Below are 25000 nucleotides of genomic sequence, written 5' to 3' on the forward strand. Positions count from 1 at the left end.
TTGCTTGCCTGTATGGTCAAACCAGTGTTTTCCATTTTACCTCTAATCAGGAATGTTACAGGAGAGAATGAACAAGGTTGCAGAAAATGCTAGTAAGCGATGTTTTTCTGTTTCTGCTTGCCCACTGTGAAAAGCCTGGTGGGACACAACTGGATGTCTGTGAAAAGCCTGGTGGGACACAACTGGATGTCTGTGGAAAGCCTGGTGGGACACAACTGGGTGTCTGTGGAAAGCCTGGTGGGACACAACTGGATGTCTGTGGAAAGCCTGGTGGGACACAACTGGATGTCTGTGGAAAGCCTGGTGGGACACACCTGGATGTCTGGGAGAGGCTTGTAAAACACACCTGGATGTCTGTGGAGAGCCTGGTTAAACACACCTGGATGTCTGTGGTAGATGAAATCTGTTCAGAAAGCTGACTGCAATACTAAAGAGTCAGGAATGATGAGCAGAAATAAAACTACTCATTGATGGCCAAGAGTGAAGTCCGTTACAGCTTCTGCGGCAAAAAAAAGGCAGCATGAATAGTAATGAGTGTTGCGCATTCATCAAGTATTTAAGATTAAGTAAAGACAGCAACTTAAACAACTTGATCTGAGCATGCTCTGAATTCTCCTTGGGACCTGTAAATGGGAACACTAGCTGGTATGTGGTGTCTGTGATTTATGAATGACTTTAGGGTTATGCAGGTACCCTGACACACAGTTGCCGTCACTCGAAATCCCTTCTCATTCATGGAGTTGTCTTTCACCTCTTACTTCTTACCTGCATACATTGCTGAAGTTACTGTATGCTATTTATACTTAAGACTACGCTTAACTTGTGTCTGGGAGCAGGCTCTGAAATCGTTCTGCCCCAGTTTCTATTCACAAATGACCACTTCCAGCAATTTGATAAATTAGTGGTGTTTATAAATAGCAGGGCTTTTTTTATGCCTGTTTAAAACGGAATGTCAGTGCCTCTTCTGTTCAGCCTAAAAGAAGCATTGCAGTAAAATTAAGTGTTTAATCCTGACAGTGTGTGTAATGTATGTTGCACATGTGAAGCTTTAGGTAGGATGTTTATTGGAGATCTTCTAGGTTATGAATGTTGATTTACAAATTCATCTGTTGTTCCTGAATTAACTGCAATTTTTAAGCTTGACTGGGGGCTTCTAGCCATGAGATACAGACTGTCTGGTACAGGCTGTGGGGCTATCTAGTACAGACTGTCTGGTACAGGCTGTGGGGCTATCTAGTACAGACTGTCTGGTACAGGCCGTGAGACTCTCTGATGCAGGCAGCAGGACTCTCTGGTACAGGCGCTGGGACTCTCTGATGCAGGCAGCAGGACTCTCTGGTACAGGCCGTAAGACTCTCTGATGCAGGCAGCAGGACTCTGGTACAGGCGCTGGGACTCTCTGATGCAGGCAGCAGGACTCTCTGGTACAGGCGCTGGGACTCTCTGATGCAGGCAGCAGGGCTCTCTGGTACAGGCGCTGGGACTCTCTGATGCAGGCAGCAGGACTCTCTGGTACAGGCGCTGGGACTCTCTGATGCAGGCAGCAGGACTCTGGTACAGGCGCTGGGACTCTCTGATGCAGGCAGCAGGACTCTCTGGTACAGGCTGTGGGACTCTCTGATGCAGGCAGCAGGACTCTCTGGTACAGGCCGTGGGACTCTCTGATGCAGGCAGCAGGACTCTCTGGTACAGGCGGTGGGACTCTCTGATGCAGGCAGCAGGACTCTCTGGTACAGGCCGTGGGACTCTCGCCTTTGTGTACGGTTCCACTCAGCCTGTGGCAGTGATGTTGCTTGGGAAGCACTCAGCCAAGATGATTTGCTTTCTCTGTGTAATGGTCACCACGGCAACTGTTGCCAGCGCTCCGTTGGCAGTCACTTCATCATCACTGTTGTCATCTCCCACCCTTTCATACTTCGCACAGCCGACCCACACGGACACGGAGTATAGATTCAGACAGACAGACAGACGGACGGACGGACGGACAGACAGACAGACAGACAGACAGGTAGACAGGCAGACAGGCAGACAGACGGACAGGCAGACAGATAGACAGACGGACAGACAGACGGATAGATAAACGGGCAATTAGCTCCGGCAAGGAGTAGATGAGTGGGGAAAAAAAAGGATGCGGAAAGAAGAGAACGAACGTGTGGGACATGGGCATGGCCGCACGTTCCCTGTCCCATCCGTCTCTGTCCTCTTACACGGTGATGAGCCAGGGGTGTGCGACTCCTGTTCACTATCCATCTTCCGTGAATTGAGACGTCACGCTCACCATCTGTGGACTGTGTGTATTTTTACTTTTCATTTTTCATTCTGTTTTCTCTCTCTCTCTCTCTCTCTCTCTCTCTCTCTCTCTCCTCAGTCTCCTCCTACCTCTCTTTCTCTGAGTCGGTGTGGGGGCGTGTCTTCCCCATTAGTCCCCATTAGTCTACCCGGATAATCACGGCTGGCAGTCTGACTCGGGGAACAGGAAACGCCCATGTCACTTCCTGTTTATCGGCACAGGAACGCCATGCCTTCAGGGCTACACTGCCAACAACAGGTGGCAGGCTGCGCCGCTTTTAGGAACAGCGTGGCGAGAGTTGTGGGGCGTAGCTTTGCCGTGGACACTTTATGGCACTTGTGAAATGAACTATAAATTAAGTCTGTATAAATAGAGTCCAGGAGTAGGAAACAAAGCAACAAATGAGAGGAGTGTCTTGGTGAACTTTAAAAAAAAAACTTCTTTTGATCAAAGGGTGACCATGGTGACCATATTTTTTATGGTTTTGTTAGAAGGCTTGTGTGACTGTGTGCGTGCATGTGCGTGTTTTATGTTGGGCTTCATACTGTGAAAAACGCGCTTCAAAGCAGCTTTGTGTGTGTGTGTGTGAGTGTGTGTGAGTGTGTGTGTGTGTGTGTGTGAGTGTGTGTGTGTGTGTGTGTGTGTGTGTGTGTGTGTGTGTGTGAGTGTGTGTGTGTGAGTGTGTGTGTGTGTGTGTGTGTGTGTGTGTGTGTGAGTGTGTGTGTGTGTGTGTGTGTGAGTGTGTGTGTGTGTGTGTGTGTGAGTGTGTGTGTGTGTGTGTGTGTGTGAGTGTGTGTGAGTGTGTGTGTGTGAGTGTGTGTGTGTGTGTGTGTGTGAGTGTGTGTGTGTGTGTGTGTGTGAGTGTGTGTGTGTGTGTGAGTGTGTGTGTGTGTGTGTGTGTGTGTGTGTGTGTGTGTGTGTGAGTGTGTGTGTGTGTGTGTGTGTGTGTGTGTGTGAGTGTGTGTGTGTGTGTGTGTGTGTGTGTGTGTGTTCATGACCACAGCCATGTCCTTCCACCCCCTCATAGGTCTTTCATTCTATTTATTTTCGTTTATTTTGTAATCAAATCAATCAAAGCCAGTATTTTCATATTCTTACTGACTTTTTTAATCAAGTCGTTTAGAACAGTACTGAACAGAATGAAGCCCGTCAGTCTGATCCTATTCAGCGCTTTAATTACAAACATATTTATGTTGGAGAGCCTTCTCTCCATAACGGACTTTATCCAAAGATATTCAACACTTTATTACGCACTCAGCTAAAAACTCCTCAAGCATGGCATCTGTTGAAAGGTCTTAACAGTTTATTCATCATGCTGTTAAGATGGATGGAGATGTAGAACTCTCTTAAGACTGATAAAGCTAAGTGTTTTTTTTTCTGAGACTTACATAATTATGCACTGTGAAGCTCTTCATTAAAAAAAACAAACAAACTGGCCTTTCATTTCAGTGTGTCACTATTCAAAATAAATACACAGGTATTGATAACCTTGATGAGTCAGTAGCATCAGACGGACATGCAACGGATCCTCACTGGAACTTGACTGCACACTTTGCAAAAGTTGAGATGCCATCAGGTTCAAGTCACCGTCTACAGTCCTTGAAAGAGTTTCAGCGGTGCTGCTCCGTTTCATTTTTCCGAGCCTCGCCACTGCTCGCCCAGTGGACTTGATGGACATTCCAGTGGGATTCACAGAATAGACTCGGATGGTAAATTCACTGGCTTTGAACTGAGCCTTGAACATGGTTCTAGGCTGTGAGTGCAGCAGTGCAGGTTGGGGGAGGGTCATAGTGTGTGGGTTGGTGTGGGGACAGCCCTGGCTTCACCTCACACCCGCCCACTCCCACGTGGTCAGGCGGCCGGTGCCGCACCAGGCCGGTGTCCTGTCGTGCTTGTCATGCTAGCCCTCTGGCTTGGTGTGGACGAGTGACTGGTGTTTTGTGACATTCCGCGTTTGTCAGGTGGTTCGGTGTGGTTTAGCACACAGAGATTTTTGGGCATCTGTGCATCCGTCTCTTCCCGGGAGCAACTTCTCTGTGGTGTTAGCAGTCACTCTGCACTTATATGGAAGGGGGGGGGGGGGGGGGCAGGGGTGCGCGAGCGCCAATAAATCTCTTTCTGTCTCCGTCACAACTCTGTATCTCTCTCTCTCTCTCTCTCTCTGTATCTCTCTCTCTCTCTCTATATATATCTCTCTCTATCTCTCTCTCTCTCTCTCTCTCTCTGTATCTCTCTCTCTCTCTCTCTGTATCTCTCTCTCTCTCTCTCTCTCTCTCTCTCTCTATATATCTCTCTCTATCTCTCTCTCTCTCTCTCTCTCTGTATCTCTCTCTCTCTCTCTCTCTCTCTCTCTCTCTCTATCTCTCTCCCCCCGTTGAGGTCTGTGAGCGTCCCGTGCCCTTTCTGTTGATAAGTCCCTCCCTCTTTCTTTTTTTCCATTTTAGGAATGACAAATGTTTAATTAGAGGGTCTGCCTGTAAGACTTAAAGGCACTCACACTTATCACAAACAAGAAACATGAAATGGTTAACGCTAAACAAACACGATACACAAGAATACATCTAACAGAAACGCGTTACATCTAGACTTATGCCGACAATAACCAACACCCTGCACACTTTAACACAGGTTTATATACATAAAGACGAACTAGGTGCAGGTGTGGTTACAGACACGTGGCGGGCTGAACCACGTGACTCGCGGGAGGCGAGCGTTCCATGACACTGCCTTTGTTGGTTTCACAGAGAGGTAAGCTCCTGGGAAATGACTGTCCCGCTGCCAGACATCCACAGTCCAGCCATTACGGAGCGCGTTCGGGGAAAGCAGGAACGCTCCTGTTCCCAAGTACACAGGAGTTCATGAGCATGTTGTGATGTATTTCTGAGAAAATTCTCTTTCTTAGATGTTTACACACTCCTAAGAGCTCTAGATCAGACTGCGTGTAAACGCATGCACTACAGTTACTGGCACAAAGTGAAGTCTTTAATGACCGATGCAGTCTAATTTGACAGGGTAGCAGATGTGGCAGTAAAGGTTTAAACATTCTTTTACCCATGCAGAAACAGAGAACGGTGTCGATGTGACTGTGGGATCAGAGATTTGCGATGGTTTCTTGTTATAACACACAGTGGCAATTAGCCGAGTGGCGTGTCCTTGAGCACAACTCTACGCTTAGACCGGCTCACTGTCTCTCAAATCACATATGCTGTTTGCCTTCAAACACACTGCAATGGTCTTTTATGTGTATTTGCTATAAATACTATAAATACTAAGTATATTTAATGGTCATCGCTACTGGGTCTAGTTTAAATTCACACTGATGCACTCCTCCTTGAGAAACGATCTTTTACTGATGATGTAATGATTTAGGAGTTGTTTTACACAAGAGAATGACTCTAATGACTCAGATTTTCCCCTCTGAATTCATTGAATCTCTTCTAAAATATGAATTAAATAAGGCAAAAAATAAATATATATATATATATATATATATATATATATATATATATATATATATATATATATATATAAAATTTTATTTTGTTTTTTTAATTTATTTTTTTTCCTTTACGATGGGAATTGGATCTGAATCAGTCTTTTTGAGGTGTGCTTGGGGTCGTCAATTTAGAAGTGTGCGTGTGTGTGGGTGTTGTGGGTGTGTGTGTGTGTGTGTGTGTGTGTATGGGCGTGTTTGTCATGAACCAGCCCTCTGTGCTTTTTGAGGTATGTTTGGGGTCATCACTTTAGAAGAGTGTGTGTGTGTGTCATGAATGTGCACATGATGTGCTAGAAATTCAGGTTTATTTCCTCTGGGTTTGATACTGTGCCCCAAACCACCCGGGCGTGCTCTCCATGTTACGATGCCGAACCTACTCACTCAACCCCCCCACCCAGCCCTCCCTCCACCCCCGGAGGGATGAATTTCATTTTAGAGTTAATTAATCCATTTATTAAAGATGATCCTTTCTGTCATTTTGCTTTCTGTAAAACACCGAGATCACAGTATAATTTTATGAGAGAGTCCTAATTTTGTATCACCTGCTAAAGGACAGTGACATATTTTAAGACGGTCATATGTGTTTTGGCAAACTCTCACGGATCTCCTGTCTGAAGGTCCACATGAATCTGCATGGCACGTCCTCGCGTTTCCTTCTCCAGCTGTTCGCGTCTGCCGCCTGCAGCCGAGCCATTTTGTGTGGCCGTGTCCGTGTGCAGTTCCGCGGGCCTTCAGCTTTGGCGAGACACAACATCCCAGCAGAAGCAGTCCCTTCAGTGTCTCCGGAGACAGACACGCAGCCTTGGGCTTGTTCCTGCTCCATCAGCGTCACGTACCACCTCCAAAGCAACTCAGGAACTCTTCTCCGCTCAGACCAGTTGGCGGAGTGGTTGGTAGATTTGAGAGGCATGGATAATCACCCGCTCCAGTTCGGATTCTTGTACACTTCTAGGAGAGGGCAGTGTAGTCTAGGTGCGCCATAGGGATTTTTGTGAAGGCTGCGTTCCCACTGGAGGAATGTCTGGAATGAGTGGATCAGGTGTGTGTCGCCTGACAGCTGCATCAGACATGCCACGGGACCGTAGCGTGTCTGACATGACCGGTAGCTGTGCCGAGCTCAGTCTGTCGTGGTGCGCAGCACAGGGGTACTAACTGTTTTAAACACAGCGTTGCTGATGCTGGGCTGTAGGTCAGAGGTCAGGCTGTCTTGTGGGCTGAGCGGCTGCAGTTATGATGGGGGGGCATTGTGTGTATTGGTTGTGCTGCTGATGAGAACACACGTGGCGAGGCGTCGGGTAAGCGATTGTCTAAACTGGGCCAGCTGGGTAAATGGGCCAATATTCTCAGACAAGAAAAATCCTCAGCCCCATGTGCTGACCAGATCTCCATGGTGATGAGAGGGGAGTTGTAGAGGTCTTTGTTTAGCTGTGTGTGTGTGTGTGAGTGTGTGTGTGTGTGTGTGTGTGTGTGTGTGTGTGTGTGTGTGTGTGTGTGTGTGTGTGTGTGCGTGCGTGCGTGTGTGTGTGAGAGTGTGCGTGTTTGCATGTGAGTGTGCTTGTGTGTTTCGTTTGTATGGATCGGTGTGTGTGTGTGTGTGTGTGTGAGAGAGTGTACGTGTTTGCATGTGAGTGTGTGTTTTGTTTGTATGGATCCGCGTGTGTGTGAGAGTGTGCGTGTTTGCATGTGAGTGTGCTTGTGTGTGTTTCGTTTGTATGGATCAACGTGTGTGTGTGTGTGTGTGTGAGAGAGTGTACGTGTTTGCATGTGAGTGTGTGTTTCGTTTGTATGGATCCGCGTGTGTGAGAGTGTGCATGTTTGCATGTGAGTGTGCTTGTGTGTGTTTCGTTTGTATGGATCAACGTGTGTGTGTGTGTGTGTTTGTCAGGCTCCTCTTTTCTGCCTCTCACCCTCTCCCCGCCCCGCGTCCCGTGGGAGTGCGTTTCTCCGATGAGGCCCCATCACACGCCCCTTCCCTCTTTGACTCTGCTCTCACAAAATGGCCACCGTCCACCGGCTCGGGGAAACGGTAGTGCGTGTGGAGATGAAGGCTCCCTCACTCTGCTGGAGTCCCGATCAAAAAAGAAGAAAAGAACATCTATTCCACGGCCACTCCGCCCGGAGGAGAGCGCGCGTCTGGCTCGCAGAGAGGCAGCCTGCCAGGCTGAGCTTTCTGGGTCAGCCACCTACAGAAGAGACAGGGCAGTACTCACGCACAGCACGCATTTCACCTGCTCGCGCCCGCTGCCAGAGGCTTCCCCCCTCAACGCCAGCGTTTTACACTTCCTGTTTTCATTTGTTTTTCCTAATTGTGTTTTAGCACTTTACAAAATCATGTAATGACTTAATTCATGTGAGAATAACAGCGCGCCCTCGCTCTGACGCGTTCACGCGCACCCACTCGCGGAAACGCACGCTCGCATCTTTTAACTTCCAGCAACACGGCGTGTGTTCGAGCCGCCTTCCCCCTCTGGAGAAGCCTTTCTCTCTCTGCAGACCTCGTTACAGTGCCAGCTGAAAGGAGGCAGAGAGGAAAAGGTTGCACGAGTTGGCGGAGAAAAAAATATTAAAAACCCAAAAATGTACACGGCGATCTGTCGGCTGTAAATATCCAGGCAAACAGCGTGGGCTCTGCCGGACTGCAGGCCTCTCGCCGGCGCGTACCAAGAGCCCGAGTGACCCGACCGCTAGCGTCCGGGGAAGCTAGCGCACTTCCTCAGTCAGGGGTGCACTAACTTTACCCCTGACGAGAGCTCGTTAGCTCAGATATTTACTTCCAGGGCTGCTGAGCACTTGGTGTCAGCGCCAGGAATCTATGGAAGCTTGTACACATTATGATAAACAGGACGGTTTGCATACACGCTCATTTTCACACAGGAGCGCTGAGCAGAGAGGATGGGGATGTCAGGGTCCATGCTGTGCTCCGTGATGTAGAATCAGCAGCTGGCCGGGAGGTTTGTCGGAGCTTCCTCGTATCCGGTTCTCTCGCTCGCGGCATGTCTGGGAGCAGCGGAAGCCTGATGAGAAATTCCGCTGCTGCGGTTTCCGTGCGCCCACGCGTGCAAGTGATTTTCTCCGTGAACGACTCTTGACGTTAATCACCCGAACTGGACCACGAGCCCGACCCTAGGGCCTCAAAAAAACAACAAAAAAAAGCAAAGGATGGGCAGAATGCAGGAACGGGCGGGAAACACAAAGGAGGATAGGATGGCGTGCATCCTCACCTATTAAAGGGAGCGCGAGCGTGGCGCCTGAGATCTTTACCGCAGTCAAACTCACTCCTCCCTCGGCTTGTAATGGAGCTCGTTAAGACAGCTCAGCGCGTGCGCGCAGACGCGCACATCAATATTGATGAGGAGATGAGGCTATGGGTTTGAAGATGTTTGGGAAGAGAAAATCGTGATTTCTTGATTTATGAGGCTCTGTTAAGTGGTGAGATTGTCCTCTGTGTGTGTGTGTGTGTGTGTGTGTGTGTGTGTGTGTGTGTGTGTGTCTGTGTGAAGGATGGAGAGAGATGAGGAGTGACACTGTTTTTGGGCATTCAGTGAAGTCTAATGAAAGGTGGAGGACAGCATCGTGTTATTGTCGGTGATTTTTTTCACCAAATTCATATTTGAAATCGGTTCATTTCATTACTGTGTGAAATGAAGCAAGTTCTCAAAATCGACTGACCTGAAAGAAGAAAGGGTGAATCCGATGATAAGATGAATCAGATGAGTCAGATGACTTAGCTGACTCAGAGGTCTGACATCCTCCTGATTCACCCCTCCACTCCAAGTCTGTGTAAAGATCTTTTGAGCTCACCACTCGGTGGTGAATTACTCAGGGTGATGCATGAACTTTACCCAGTCAGACGCGACGTTTGCCGGTTCCTCCGCCGGCGTGCAGGGTTACGAGACGTCTCATGAAGGTTCCTAACACCGTATTGCCTAGAAAAATTAATTTGTCATATTTCAGAGTAACTGTACTGCAAATAATGTGCATAAATGCTAATACAGTGATAATGAATTGTGCTCTGCTCTGCTGGTGACACCCACTTCCCCAGTTTCAATTCAAACAAGCCAAAGATTTTTTTTTTTTCATCTTTTTATCTCCAGGAAATTAATTTCCATTTAAGCTCAAGCATTAACCTAACCGACAGATTCAAACCTAATTTACTTTCTACTGCAATCTATTTACATTTAAATGTATATTCTATTGCGAGGGCAGGTCAGCTGTAGAGACTGTTATACATGCAATACAACCCAAAAATAATTATTGGGCTCTGAATATGATTATTTTATGTTTTAATTACTTAGAAATTGTTTTGTTATACTGATGCCAGTTTCCAGAACACTAATAACAGGTTTTCCTTGTTATAGTAGAGTTTTATAGTATTTAATTTTTATTATCAAAGGAGCTGTATTTAGGATAGTGTTAAACGTAAATAAGTATTCATCAATTTAATGTAATCAACTATTAATAATAATGTAATCAACTATTATGATTTCCCCCCATTTTTGTGTTAATATAATGAATTGGCTAGTAAATTAGTGTGGCTTGACTAAAAATGTGAAAATATTTGTGTGTGTGTGTGTGTGTGAGTGAGTGAGTGAATGTGTGAGTGTGAGTGAGTGAGTGAATGTGTGAGTGTGTGTGAGTGAGTGAATTTGTGAGTGTGTGTGTGTGTGTGTGTGTGTGTGAGTGAGTGAGTGTGTGTGTGTGTGTGAGTGAATGTGTGTGTGTGAATGAATGTGTGTGTGTGTGTGTGTGTGTGTGTGTGTGAATGAATGTGTGAGTGTGTGTGTGTGTGTTCTGTTCTTTTATTCTGTTGTGTTAAGTCACATTCCTTACTGCTGAGTCTCAGAGATGTAGAGGTGTACTGGTGTGTGGCAAGTGTGAGGTGGTGAGGCTGGGGTGCAGAGGAACCTGACAGGGGCACTGAGAGAATCTTCTAGAGTAACATTTTAATCTCGCAGATAAGTTTATTTTTCAGACTCCATCACCCGCACTGTTTCTGAGTCAGGCTCAGAGCCATGTAAACACAGCAGGAAACAGATCAGGGATGTTGTGGAAGGCATGTAGCATTTGTGTGTGTGTGTGTGCGCGTGTGTCTGTGTGTGTGTGCGCGTAGGTCTGAGCAGATGTGGGTCCTGATGTGGCCATGTTCCACTTTCTCCTTTTTCTTGTTCTTGTTGTGAATCAGAGGCAGGACTAACTGCTGTCAATCAACGTCTCTCTCACACCTAGACACACGTTTATTTTAGTTACACACCGACATTGTTGCAATTCCAGATGGCTGGATTAAAGTGTATACACATGAAAAAACAAGGTGTGTGTGTGTGTGTGTGCGTGCGCGTGCGCGTGTATGAGTGTGAGTGTGTGTGTGTGTGTAAGAGAGAGAACACTGCGCTAGAACTGCGCAGCCTGAGCTGTTGCCAGGGTGATGAGGTGCATGACCTGCAGAGGAGGGGAAGAGATTGACCCATGTCAGTTCTCGATTGCTGCTTCCTCCACGACTCTCCACTCCAACAGCCTCCTGCAGACACTGTTCCTGCTCTCCCTATCCAGCCCTTCTGCCTCCTCTCCTCTCTCCTCCCCTCTCCTCCCCTCCCCTCTCCTCTCTCTTCTCCTCTCCTCTCCTCTCCTCCCCTCCCCTCCCCTCCCCTCCCCTCTCCTTTCTCTTCTATCCCTCCCTTAGTTTCTTCATTGTCATCAAAGAATACACATTCTTTTCTCTCATCTCTCTCTCTCTCTCTCGCGCTCTCTCTCCCTCTCTCTCTCTCTCTCTCTCCGTCTCCCTCTCTCTCTCTCCTCTCTCTCTCCCTCTCTCTCCCTCTCCTTCTCTCTCTCTCTCTCTCTCCTCTCTCTTTCTCTCTCTCTCTCCCTCTCACTCTCTCCCTCTCTCTCTCACTCTCTCCCTCTCTCTCTCTCTTTTTCTCTCTCTCCCCCTCTCTCTCTCTCTCTCTCTCTCTCTCTCTCTCTCTCTCCCTCTCCCTCTCTCTCTAACACACACACACACCCTCACTTGTGTTTGTCTTGTGCTATGGTTCTCTCTCCATGAAGTGTGGCGCACGGCCCAGTATGGGTTCTCCTTGTTCCTCCACGTTCAGAGGGCTGCTATCCCTGCGGCCCCCCACCCCTAGCCGGGCAGGACAGGGGGGCTCCATGGACAAGAGCACAGCAAGGGTGGCGTCCTCCACGGGGTCTCCTGTCAACACCCATACACAACCCCAAAATCCACTTGACATGCACACAAAAGCACACACCTCACCAACGCATCCCACTGGTGTTACCCAGACGGGCGGATCAGCTGCGGTTTTGGGTGTGAGTGTGTGTGTGTGTGTGTGTGTGTGTGTCTGGCAGGCCCCACCCTGCGCTTTGATGTGAGGGCCAGTGAAGAGTCTTGTAGCATTGCAGTGCCCCTGCTAAATTAGCACAGTCAGACCACTGGACACAAGACCATTAACCCTTAGTTGCTCAAGTTGCATCCAGTCATAATAGTAAGTCTCTTTGGATAAAAGCATCAGGTAAAGAGAGGAGGAAGTTACTTTGATTCACCTTTGACCCTGGCTGTGACTCATGGGTCACAAGTTCACCAGGCTTCCTGTTTACTTATTTTATCCCTAATGCTCTGTAATACTCATGGTATTGAGTTCACAGCCAGCAAGGATGACTGAGATATTAATCCCCCCCGCCACACACACACACACACACACACACACACACACATTCACAGTCATAAATTATCACTTAGTTCATACAAAAATAGACCCGTTGTTCACGTTTTGTCTAAGCCCTGAAACAGGTGCCTGTCTGTAGACCATCTCTTGCTTTTTTAATGGAAGTGTAGTCATACCCTGTCAACACAGGACAGATGGAGAAATCTGAAAATCAAGACGCTTTGACACTTAGACACTTGGAGCCTCATTCTTCTGGAGTGTTCCTTCTTCAGTTTAAGGTTCACGTGTGAAACAGCCATTAGAGGGCGTAGTTGAGTCTTAACAGCAGGTGTCCAGCAGTACCAGCACCTCTCTCTATCTCTCTCTCTCTCTCTCTCTCTCTCTATCTCTCTCTCTCTATCTCTCTCTCCCTCTCTCTCTCTCTCTCTCTCCTCTCTCTCTCTCTCTCTCTCTCTCTCTCTCTCTCTATCTCTCTCTCCCTCTCTCTCTCTCTCTCTCTCCCTCTCTCTCTCTCTCTCTCTCTCTCTATCTCTCTCTCTCTCTCTCCCTCTCTCTCTCTCCCTCTCTCTCTCTCTCTCTCTCTCTCTCTCTCTCCCTCTCCCCCTCTCTCTCCCTCTCTCTCTCTCTCTCTCTCTCTCTCTCTCTCCCTCTCTCTTCTCTCTCCCCTCTCTCTCGTTCCTCTCCTCTGTACTTCGTCTGGATGTCTATGTTTTCTTTTCCAGTGCAGATAACGGAGCAGAAACCCTTTACAGCAGATTTGATCTCTTGTTTACATCCTGTGTGTTCAGATGTGTTGGGTGTGGTGGGGCAGAACTTCAGCGCTCCTGCCCTGACAGGAAAAGCTCTGGTTAATCCCAGCCAACACAAACTCAAGAATCTTGAGCCAGAGAGATTTTGGTCCCAGCAAGAAGCTGTTCCTGCTTTGTAGACACACACACACACACACACACGCACACACGCACGCAGCCTGCAGATGGTTCTGCTTGTCTTGTTCGAGTGAAGAGGCGATATTCCATAAGCACAGCAGGAAAGTGTTTTAGCCCTAATTGAAAATGAGCGCTGTGTTTTCACACTGCCTCTTTCCTACTTTGTAATTGTACGTTTTTCTCTGGATCAGTCTGCTGTCTGTTTGTTTGTTGCTGTTGTTCTGCGTATCAGTCGGTTGGTGACTCAAAGCAGCGTTAATGGAGTGGCAGGTTTCTCTTTCAGTCTGATCTCCTGTTCTGTTCACCGGACTACACACATTTCCACTGGGATGCTTGTGACATTCATATTATTTTTGATTATCATTGATGATTGTGTTGAATTAAGCAGAATTTGAATAACTATGCAAATAAATGTATTAATTTAATTTCATTAATTAACTAATTAAATAATGCAAGCTCATGAACTGAATAATCAACCGTCAATTGTAAAATAAAGTTTTATTGGTCATGAGTGTGATCATAGAAATAAAAATGTTAATTTTAGTATTTTATTCATCAAATCATAATTCAAATAGAGTTTATCAGATGTGTGTTGAACAAAAAGAAACAAAAATAGTTATTTAATAGAAACATTGAAAAATAATTAGAATAATAATGTGACTTAAAATAAATAATTGCATTTGTAAAAGTTATTTTTATCTGAGACCACTATACAAAAATCGTATAGCTTCAGAAGTTCAGGAGGAAGTACAAAAAATAACTTGTATGTGATATGTGATATTCACTCGTCTATATGCAACTTGTACATTTGTCACTTTAATCACGTCATTACATACTTCAGTGTATCTGTTACTTTAAAAATGTTTTGTTGCATAGTGAATTTGTATGTTTTTCTAAATATTAGGGTTTTTAGAAAAATAATTACAAAAATAAATAAATATATATATATATATATATATATATATATATATATATATATATATATATATATATATATATATATATATTATTACTTTTTTAAAAACTCAAAAGAGCGCAGCTGTTTTTTGTGTGTGTGCGGGGATCTTTTAACCTACAGCTGTTTGGCTGCTGTTTCTTTAATTATTACTCACAGTGTTTTGTTCCACCTTTTCCTTGATTGCCATTACAGCCTAGAAAAGAGGAGTTTAGCTAATTATTTAATTGTTGCCTCATTTGTGGTAATTGGCGATCTGAACGAGCACACATTTGTGCCTGTGGCAGATTTTAGTCCCGTTAGAGTCGTGGAACTCTGGTGCGAGCGCACACACACACAGAGAAGAATGGCAGGTGTCTTCCCAAAATCCTTTTATCATTAGAGGTCTCTCACTTACTGATTCTCTCTCTCTACCTCCTTCTCTCTTTCTGGCCATTTGCCTCCTTGAGTAAATCAAACTACTGTTCTGATTAATAAATTTTCTCCTCTCTTTCCCTAATTTCTTCCTCTTTTTCTTTCCAAATTTGCCTCTCGCTGTAATAACGCTGATGCTTAACAGATGCCCGCGTCGCGGAGGAATTCTGGGATTGGCTGGCTCTTTGGGCTGATTGCCGATGCCGCCTCCTCCCTCTGCTACCCAATCGGCCGACGGGGAGGGGGTCCTCACCAAAAATCAGACTGGAACCGAATGAGGTGCACGCATGCCAGATCAGAGCCAGCACAGAGGATTCTGGGTAATGGGGAGGCGTTTCAGTGCGCCATTATGGCTCGGCAGGACCGCGTCCCAGTGTTCCAGCTGTGTTGCTTTATGGGCTGAATGAGGCACTCTCAATTAAAAGCGCTACATAAGCCATCCTCAGTTCACGTCTACTCCGCAAACTCCCCTCCGATCTCTTTGTGCTGTGGGAGAGAAGCCGTGCTCTTTTAAACGTTTTTCATTCTGATTCGACTCAGTTCATGCTTTGAAAGTGGAGTGATATTTACACACACACGCACGCACACACACGCATCGATATATGTTAACATACACACTGAGGAGTGTGCAGTAACCTGGCCACGCTGACAGCGACACAAAGGAACAGCTGGAGTTTGAATTGTGTGTGCCAGCACTGTCTAATCCGACACCTCATACTTGGTCCCATTTCCACACCTCCAGCTTGATTTTTTGGGGGAGTTGGAGAGAAAAGAATGTGTATTTTACCCTCAAACAAACACTTATTCTTTTGGCTAAGATGATTTTTCGCACGTGGGTCTCTGACGGTGCATCTATAAAATGCTTCTATAACACAAAAGAGACGGGGGACACACAAACGAACAAACGCAGCCCAACCCTTAAAGAATTTAGAAAGGAAAATAAGAAGCAATGTAGCTTTGTTGCGATTGTCTTAAAATGGGACAAATAGTCTCCTGGGATGAGGGGGCAGGGGATTAGAGTCGCCTCAGAGGAGCACACAGGCCCCAGGGACACAGGGAGACGGGGAGACGTTGGGCGGGCGGGACCAGCGTGCCCGGATGTGCTAATGAGAACCCTCGGTGTCCACATCGCTCCTGCTCACCGTGGACGGAGATGGCGTTCAGACGACTCTCAGCCTGCACGTATTCATAAAGGGTTCATTTATCAATTCAAATTGGGCCTTGTGTTTACTCGTCACTGGGCACGTGGAATTTTAACATGCCATTGTTATGTTTTATTCACAAAAATATTCTCATGGCATTTACATAAGTGTGTTTCTGGAAAAAAAAAAAAAAAAAGAGGTGTAAGTCTCCTGTACTGGAGCATCGCCACTAACCTACAGGGAAGACCCGACTCCTCCTGGACTTGGCATGTAGCTCAGGGGGCTCGTAAATTAAATAAAGTTGGTGGGACTCTTAACACTCAGTGTTGAGGCAGTTTGCATTTCTGTCCTTCTTCTCTTCGGTCTCCATGTGGCTCATGATAGGGTCTGCGTTTTTCTCTCTCTCTCTCTCTCTTTCTCCCTCTCTCTCTCGCTTTCTCTTATTCAGTAGGATAGGTCAGCAACACCTTCTTATAAGTCACAGGCAAAAGTCACATAAGCAATTTGCAACTGAATCCTGGTAGCGCTAGAAAAGTGCAGACAGTGTGATCAGCAGTAAGAACCAAGCTTGTTATGCTGTGTAATGGACTTGCTGGTGATTGCTTCCATGTGCTTGGCGCGGACACCAGAGGCCTTGAGGAAACCCAATTCTTCCAATCCAGTACCCCCCCACCACCACCAACCTCACTCGAGAACAACAGATGACTTATAAAAACACCCCGTAACTCATTTGATTAACTTTGTGCAAGTCCCTGGTCGGCCGGACATGTATCGGGTTCTGCAGACATGAGGCGATCTTTTAGACTGATTTGTAAAACAGCCTGCTTGGTCCCACACTGGTTAACGTGTGATGACCCTTATTTAAACTCCTTTTTCCATCGTTGTTTTTCCATGGGCTTTGTGGTTAAGCATGCACACCTGTCCCACTAATACCTCCTGTCTAATCCACTTTGCAGCAGGAAGTCCGATCATCAGACAGCATACTGAGGTTGCAGGTGATTGGTATAATCCCGCACACGCCCAGGGTCAAGATCATGCACGGCGTAGGTTGCAGTGGGGTGGTCCCTAATCCCGCTGCGCCCAGGGTCCGATCATCAGGCACGGCATACTGAGGTTGCAGGTGATTGGTCTAATCCCACTTTGCAGCCAGGGTCCGATCATCTGCGGCGTACTGGTTGCAGGCGATTGGTCTGTCCCTTTGCCTTGGGGGTCCGATCAATAGACGGTACTGAGGTTACAGGTGATGGTCCTGTCCGCACACGCCCAGGGTCCGATCATCACACGGCGTACTGAGGTTGCAGGTGATTGGTCTAATCCCGCACACGCCCAGGGTCCGATCATCAGACGATGTACTGAGGTTGCAGGTGATTGGTCTAATCCCGCACACGCCCAGGGTCCGATCATCACACGGCGTGCTGAGGTTGCAGGTGATTGGTCTAATCCCTTTGCGCCAAGTCCCGATCATCACACCGTACTGAGGTTGCAGTGATTATGCTAATCCCGCCATAGCCAGGTCGATCATCAGGCAGGCGTACTGAGGTTGCAGTGATTGGTCTAAATCGCACAAAGTCCAGTCATCACACGGCATGCTGAGGTTGCAGGTGATTGGTCTAATCCCGCACACGCCCAGGGTCCGATCATCACACGGCGTGCAGGTGATCAGACTCTGCAGTTTATAACAGGAGGCGAGTGTGTGACGTCGCTTCGGTTAATCTTACAGCTATTCTTGGAATTTGAAGTCAGCAGGGCAGAGTGAAGCAAGACTCTCGTCGCAGTCTTCCTGTCTCCACGGAGACAGAGAAGCATTCTGCTGCTGACTGGGGTCGTGTGGTTTCTGAGGAACGGGGTCAGATTTTTTTTAGAGAGTGAAAGTTATTTTTCGCCTCATGGGAAGATTCTCTGTCCAAGCGAGTGAGGTCTGAGTGAGTCCTGCGTGATCTCCTGATGAGACCTGATGGCACTCAGAACTCTCCTAGCTGGACACTCCTCCATGTGGACACTCTTCTGCTCACGCTGCCCTGTCATGCGACTTCAGTACTCTGCACTTTGCCTGCTTTACTATCATCACATTCATTTTGCCACATTTTATAAATCTGTTTCCCAGTTAGTAGTTTAAAAATAGAAAATTGATTATTTAAATTGTCAGTTGGAACAGAAATCAGCCTTATTAAATTCAGCATTTAATAGCACGATATGAACAGACAGCTAGAAGGTGGTAAGGCACTCTGTCCTCAGCAGACATAGGGGTGTCCCAGGCTGGACCAGAGAAGTCAAGCGTGTCCCTGAGCTAGCTTTCCTTCCCCCTCTCTCTCTCTCTCTCTCTCTCTCTCTCTCTCTCTCTCTCTCTCTCTCTTCCCTCTCTCACTCTTACGTTTTTCCCTCTTTTTCTTTCTCAAAGATCTCCTGGCTTACTTCAGTTTTTCGAGTCAGCATCTCTCCAACAGAGTCCTATTTTATCTTTCATGAGTAGATCATGAATGGCAGTAAGATTTGTGGGTTGTGGTCTTCACCCAGGGGTTGTATATGGGCGTTGGGGGGGATAGGATGAGGGAATTGTGTGAGGGGTGGGGGTTGTATAGGGGGGTTATATATTGAGGTGGGGTGTGGTGTATATGGGGAGTTGTATATAAGGGTGGGGGTGGTGTATATGGGGGGTTGTGTATAGGGGGGTGGGGGGTGTATATATATTGTATGTGAGTTAATATTGTCCTCTGTGTGTTATTGTTCATACTAGTGCTTGAACTTTGAAGGACTTGTGTTAAAAATACTTCTCAGCTGTTTGTGAGTGCATCATAAGGGCCGTATGAAGCAGCAGTGTGAAACAGCTCAGGGCTAAACGTTTCTCCACAACTCTGCAGTTATTGGTAGGTGAGTCAAACTTCAGCTCCCTTCAGCTCTTTTCTGCTCCATCAGAGCTCCCACATTCTCACTAGGCCTGCAGTCATAAGTATGTGGAGCTTCTTCAGCGTTTGGACGTGTTTGTGAAAGCAAACTCAACGTCTGGTGACAAGAAATACTGTAAAAAGTTTGACCTATTCCCCCCCCCCTCTCTCTATCTCTCTCTCTCTCTCCCTCTCTCTCTCTCCCCCTCTCCCTCTCTCTATCTCTCTCTCTCTCCCCTCCCTCTCTCTCCCCCTCTCCCTCTCTCCTCTCTCTCTCTCTCTCTCTCCCCCTCTCTCTCTCCCTCTCCTCCCCCTCTCTCTCTATCTCTCTCTCTCTCCCTCCCTCTCTCTCTCTCCCTCTCTCTATCTCTCTCTCTCTCCCTCTCTCTCTCTCCCCCTCTCACTCTTTCTCTATCTCTCTCTCTCTCTCTCTCTCCCCTCTCTCTCCCCCTCTCCCTCTCTCTATCTCTCTCTCTCTCTCTCTCTCCCCCCTCTCTCTCTCTCCCTCTCCCTCTCTCTAATCTCTCTCTCTCTCTCTCTCTATCTCTTTCCCTCTCCCCCTCTCTCTCTCTCCCCTCTCCTCTCCAATCCCTCTATCTCTCTCTCTCTCTCAGCTCTCTCTCCCTCTTTCTCTCCCTCTCTCTCCCTCTTTCTCTCTCTCTCCCTCTCTCTCTCCCTCTCTCCCCTCTCTCTCGCTCCCTCTCTCTGGAGAAGGGGTCGTATACAGTTTTGTTGTGCATTAGCTCTGAACATATAGTAGTTAAATGATTGTTTACCATAACCTGGCATCAGAGGCAAAACCGTTGTTGTTCCTCAGTACGTCTGAATTTACATTCCACTTTGTGTGATGAAAGTCATGTAAATGTGTGTGTGATTGGCTCTTGGGTTATTGTTTACACGGTGTGTAGCTGAGCAGTTACCGTGGTGCTGTGTTTTGCGTGTTTTTGATGTGAAATGCGCAAGTGTGTTCGCTAAGGCCACGCGAGCTGGCTGTTATCTCCTCAAACAGTGTTAGCTTTTCCCTCAGCGCCCTGCAGGGGGGGCGCTCTCTTCAACCCCCAACATCCACCCAACACTCTCCACCCCTCCAATCTCTATACCCCAACAACATCGCCATGGGAACTAGCCCCACGCCGCCTTCCATTTAACTTACCTCATCCTGCTACCTTCTGCCTCACACACTCACACACACACACACGCATGCATGAATCTGAAGTTATACTAACACCCCCCTCCCTCCCCCACGTCTTCAGCAAGCACAGAGAATCGTTGTTCAGCATGGGCCGATCTTCACCCCACCACGGGCGAAGCAAGGGGGCCGCGGTACGTCCCCATCGGTGCAATTACGGGTCATCAAAGCCCAGCGCTAACAGCTTGCTATCTCTACACAGGCGGCTTCTGAAGGCCCACTGGAAACTTCATAAGGACCATAGACGTCGAGGTCTAGATCGCGAGAAGCAATTTGCATGGCTGTCAAACTCCCTGTTTCCCCCAGAGCGAGTGCCCCACAATCCACTGCACAACAAGCCTTCTGTTCCTCAGTGCAAACTCAGAGGCAAACTTTTCTCCCGATAGTTTTGTTTCAAAATAAAAGCTGTGTCAGATGTTTTTACATTTGTTTGCTGTGGGTGGTGCAGGAATGCTAATGGAAAAGCCAGTGTATTAGACTACGCCCCCCCCTCTCGCTGAATTGTCCGACTACAGTGGTGTTTCTCTTCTGATCACAGTCTCTGGCAGTCACGCTTAACTACATGTAGATGGGTTTTTTTCTTTCTTCAGTTACCAGACGCTTCTTTGACAGGTTTACAAATTCATACACCGACAGAAAGGAACTGAACAGACTTTGATATTGGCCTTTTTTATTTAAAAAATGTATATTAAAAAATGAATGATTTGTATATTAGTGAGGAGAACAGTTATCAATAAACACCTACCATTTTCCTTTTGCTATCTTTTGCTATTATTAATTTGATAATAATAATAATAATAATAATAATAATAATAATACTTTCACACATTTTATAATAGTTTATTTATTAAACACACCTGACCCTGTTCTGACTGTTGACTAAGTACCATATTTGGTAGGGTGTATTATAGTGTCAGTCAGGTGGTGTGGCAGGTTGAAGTGTGTGTCATAGATCTCTTAGCGCTGGGTGTCAGTAGCCTTGCACAGTGTGGCGAGAGCCTTTGCTTGGCCAGATCACTTCTCATCAGCACAAAGGTCATAGCTCTGAGAGACCAGCTGGCCTTTCCAGACACAGCCGCCTGGGCAGCTCATGCAAGCCTTTTCTTTGTCTGTCCTTTCACTTTCTTCCCTCGCTACAGAATTCCAGCGCTGGAGAACTGATCCGCGTCTCTCAGCCCTGTCCCTCACGCACGGATCAGTGCGTCTGGAGCTGGTCGGGCTGGCCGGGTGACACCCAAGCAGGTCACTTCCTGGGTGACAGGTGAGCCGAGCGTCGGTGCGACAGTCTTCACCTTTCAGTCTGGCCTGTGACACTCCTGAGCTGCTGCCACAGGCCTCGTCTCTGATCGTTACAACAGCAGCGTGTGAAGGCGTCAGGGTTCAGCCTGAGCACCAGACAGGGACTCGACGCACTCAACACGTCTGCACATAAATACAGGAAACGGTTAGATTAACTCCAGGAACACTAGGGAAAGAGCTCAGGTGGCATGCATATAAATGTAAGAGAGACATGCACACAGGAAGCTTCGCTAGATGGTTTAGTATGTACAGAAATGCATTTTTTTTTCTTCACTGGGTAAAAATCTTCAACACTAGACTGCAGTTCAATATTTAATACTTACATGTATTTTACACTGCAGTTCAATATTAAATACTTGCATGTATTTATACTGCGGTTCAATATTTAATTTAATACTTATTTATATTTATTTACACTGCAGTTCAATATTTAATACTTTTTTACATGTATTTACACTGCAGTTCAATATTTAGTTTAATACTTATCTATACATATCTACAATGTAGTTCAAAATTAAATTTAATACTTATTTGTACGTATCTACATTGAAGTTAAATATTTAATACTTATTTAAACATCTACACTGCAGTTCAATATTAAATTTAATACTTCATTATATGTATCCACACTGCAGTTCAATATTAAATTTAATACTTATTTACACATATCTACACTGCAGTTCAATATTAACTGTAATACTTATTTATACATATCTACGCACCACGGTTCAATATTAAATTGTCTTGCATTTTACATATCTACTGCAGTTCAATATTCTTTATTATTACTTGTTACTACATATGTACACTGCAGTTCAATATTAACTGTAATACTTATTTATACATATCTACACTGCAGTTCAATATTAAATTTAATACTTATTTACACATATCTACACTGCAGTTCCAATATTAACTGTAATACTTATTTATACATATCTACACTGCAGTTCAATAGCATAATACTTATTTTTACACGCCGCTACACTGCGGTTCAATATTAAATTTAATACTTACATTTTACATATACGGTTACCATATTAAAAAAATTGTAATACTTATTTACACATATCTACACTGCAGTTCCATATTAAATGTAACACTTTTTAGCATAATGCATGTCTGGGTAAACGCAGTGAGCCTGATATTTTTCAGGTTTATTTAAATTTTCAGAAGGACATATGAAAAGGTGTTATTGTGAAGTTTGTTTATTTAGAGACAAAATAATTTAATAAATGTTAATAATAGTACACATGGTCTAACTATAAGAAGGCCTTACATCAGCAGGACTCTCTGGGCCGTGTGAGCGCTGGCCCCAATGAAGTGAGAGAATTATTATACCTGAGAAGGTTTAACTCTGTAAATACAACAGAGACGATACCGCAAATGTTAACAGTGCTGACGTGTAATCAAACTAGCACTAACCTTTGCTGATAGCATCTGGCTTGTGTCTTTGTCGTGTCGTGTAGATATGTGTGTGTGTGTGTGTGTGAACGCATTTGAGTGCGTCTTACTGTGTCAGTGGGTACAACACACGCTCCCTGCTGGGCTGCATACCTCGGAGCCCTAACCACAGCGTCCAATCAGGCGCCGGAGCCGTCTCGTTGAACCAATCATGTTCGACGGCGTAGCATTTCTGTGGGATCAAAGGAGATTGCAGCTCCTGTATGTTTTTTTAAAATGCACTCTGGCACTCGGGTTCTGCACATGCACAGAGGAAGGAGGGGGGCGAGATCAGAAAGTTTTGTGCCATTTTTCACATCACGAGTGGAGAAGCCGTAACGTTGTACCACAATGCACTTGGAAATCTTCCCTGGGCAGCTAAAGCATGTGATGCGTTGAGCCTGCGACGAGCAATGGCCCTATTTGTTTCTTTCTTGCCCTCACGAACCCAGCCTCCCTCTGTATCTTGCCTCTGTGTCATTTCCTGCGTGTGTTTGCCTTTGATTTTCCGTTTGCTAGGTACCCAAGGTGACACCCGCCATCACGGTCCTCTGGGTTTGAATGCCCCAGACAGGGTTTCTTCAGCTGCGTCAGATCACCTCCCCAGATTACACAACTGCACTGCCTCGCACTCTGACCTTTCGAGAATAACCACCCAGCTGCCCCCAGCTGTCTGTCTATCTGTCTGTCTGTCTGTCTGCTTATTTTTTTAATCATAAAAAAATGAACATTTGTCGGATCTCTCTCTCTCTCTTCTTCTCTCCCCAAAGAAAAGAAGTGTAGCTTTTTCACTCTTTTTTCTTTTCCTTAGTGCTCTTTTCTTTTTTTAATGCCCCGTGACTAACGTCGGGCGGTTTTGAAGGGGGGATCTTGGGGCAGACAAGGCGACAGTCTCGCTAAAGACTGCAGCAGGAACATAAGGATGGGGGCGATGCTCAGTGATAACTTCATTCCCCACAGCGTGCGCTCCAGCGGAAGAAAGCTGTGAGCGAGCAATGAGACCAGCGGGGCCGGCAGAACTGTCGGCCCTGAAGCGCTGCACGCTGCTAAGCACCCAGGCCCCGGGAAGCGTCAGCATGCGCGCGCCATCCCGCCTAACACTCAGCCCATTGTCTGGCAGGACCGTTATCTTCTCGGCTCTCGCTACAGACGGAGGGAGGGTGGGAGGGAGGGAGATGGGTCCCTTTTTCTCCGGCCCGCTGGATTAGCCTTTTTTTCCCTCAGATTCGCGCTCTCGCTCCCCGTTCCCCAGCAGTTGAGGGGTCTATTCTTAGCCCGAGCCCCCACTGAGGCCTAGCGTGGAGAAACAGAGAATTTTTGTGGTGTGCTTCATACCGTCACAGGCTACACCTAGAACATAGTTCTTCTAAGTGGTAATAGTCTCTGTTATTGTGTGTCCTGAAATACACATTCGAGAACAGTGCAAGCAGCACACACACACACACACACACACACACACACACACTGCCTGTGCTCTATCAGTAAGGCTGCATAGTCTCTGCCCCTGTAGGTCAGGGTGAAAGTTGCTATTACAGTGCTAATTGCTGCATGTTGTTAGAATTTAAATGGTGACTAATGGTGTGACCTGGACTGAAATCTGCTTGTGCCTATCGATCTGAAGTGCTCATAAATGGCCCGTACGTTTTCAGTTATTACAACCCTTTTGGCAGTTCTGTTGGCTATGTACACTTTCCGCATACATGGTCTCAAGAAAACAAAACCGGTTTAGCTGAATATGATTTTATGCATTATATGTCATAATGCTTCATAACGCATGTGAACATTATAACAGAGAAGTAGTAGCAGGCAAATTGTAGTTCCTTCGAACTGAGCTGTCGTCACTTACCAAACCGTCTGAAGCTGGATGTTAGGCGGCGGATTTGGCGTGAAAAACGTGTGTATTGACACAGGATCATATACTAAGGGCGGATGTGTGCCTGTCTTAATGCAGAGAATAGGCTAAATGTGTGTGTATGCAGCAGTGTGATTGTTGGGTGTAGGACAGTGCTTATTGGTGGGTAGAGAATGGTGGTACCCTGTCTGGCTCTGGGAATATCCTGTATTCTGTCCTCTAGAACAGTGGGCGTGGATTTGGTTTCAGCAAGGAGGCAGACTTAAAGGGGTATTCTGAAATTCCCCAAATGTTTTCGGTGGTATTGCACAAATCTCTCCAACACTCTCTCTCTCTCTCTGCCCCCATTCCAGAAGCTGTGGTTGGGCTTGTTCCCGCGCCAACCACCAATAACCATATTCCAGGAAAGATCTCCACATGTTCAATTATATAATTACATCACTGCAGATTTAG

The 25000-nt window shown here is 46.4% G+C and overlaps 1 long non-coding RNA gene across 1 annotated transcript in view; it reads left to right on the forward strand.

The window, feature by feature from the left end:
* The window catches only part of LOC145660253 (uncharacterized), a 276813-nt gene that overhangs the window by 177199 nt on the left and 74614 nt on the right, over positions 1–25000 (forward strand). The window contains exon 5 of the long non-coding RNA XR_014126495.1: positions 21093–21214. This is a non-coding gene — a long non-coding RNA (uncharacterized LOC145660253). The remainder of the gene's footprint in view (positions 1–21092; positions 21215–25000) is intronic.

This window comes from Electrophorus electricus, chromosome 12, assembly GCF_041902795.1.
Source record: "Electrophorus electricus isolate QZ-2024a chromosome 12, ASM4190279v1, whole genome shotgun sequence".
Classification (NCBI taxonomy): Eukaryota; Metazoa; Chordata; class Actinopteri; order Gymnotiformes; family Gymnotidae; genus Electrophorus; species Electrophorus electricus.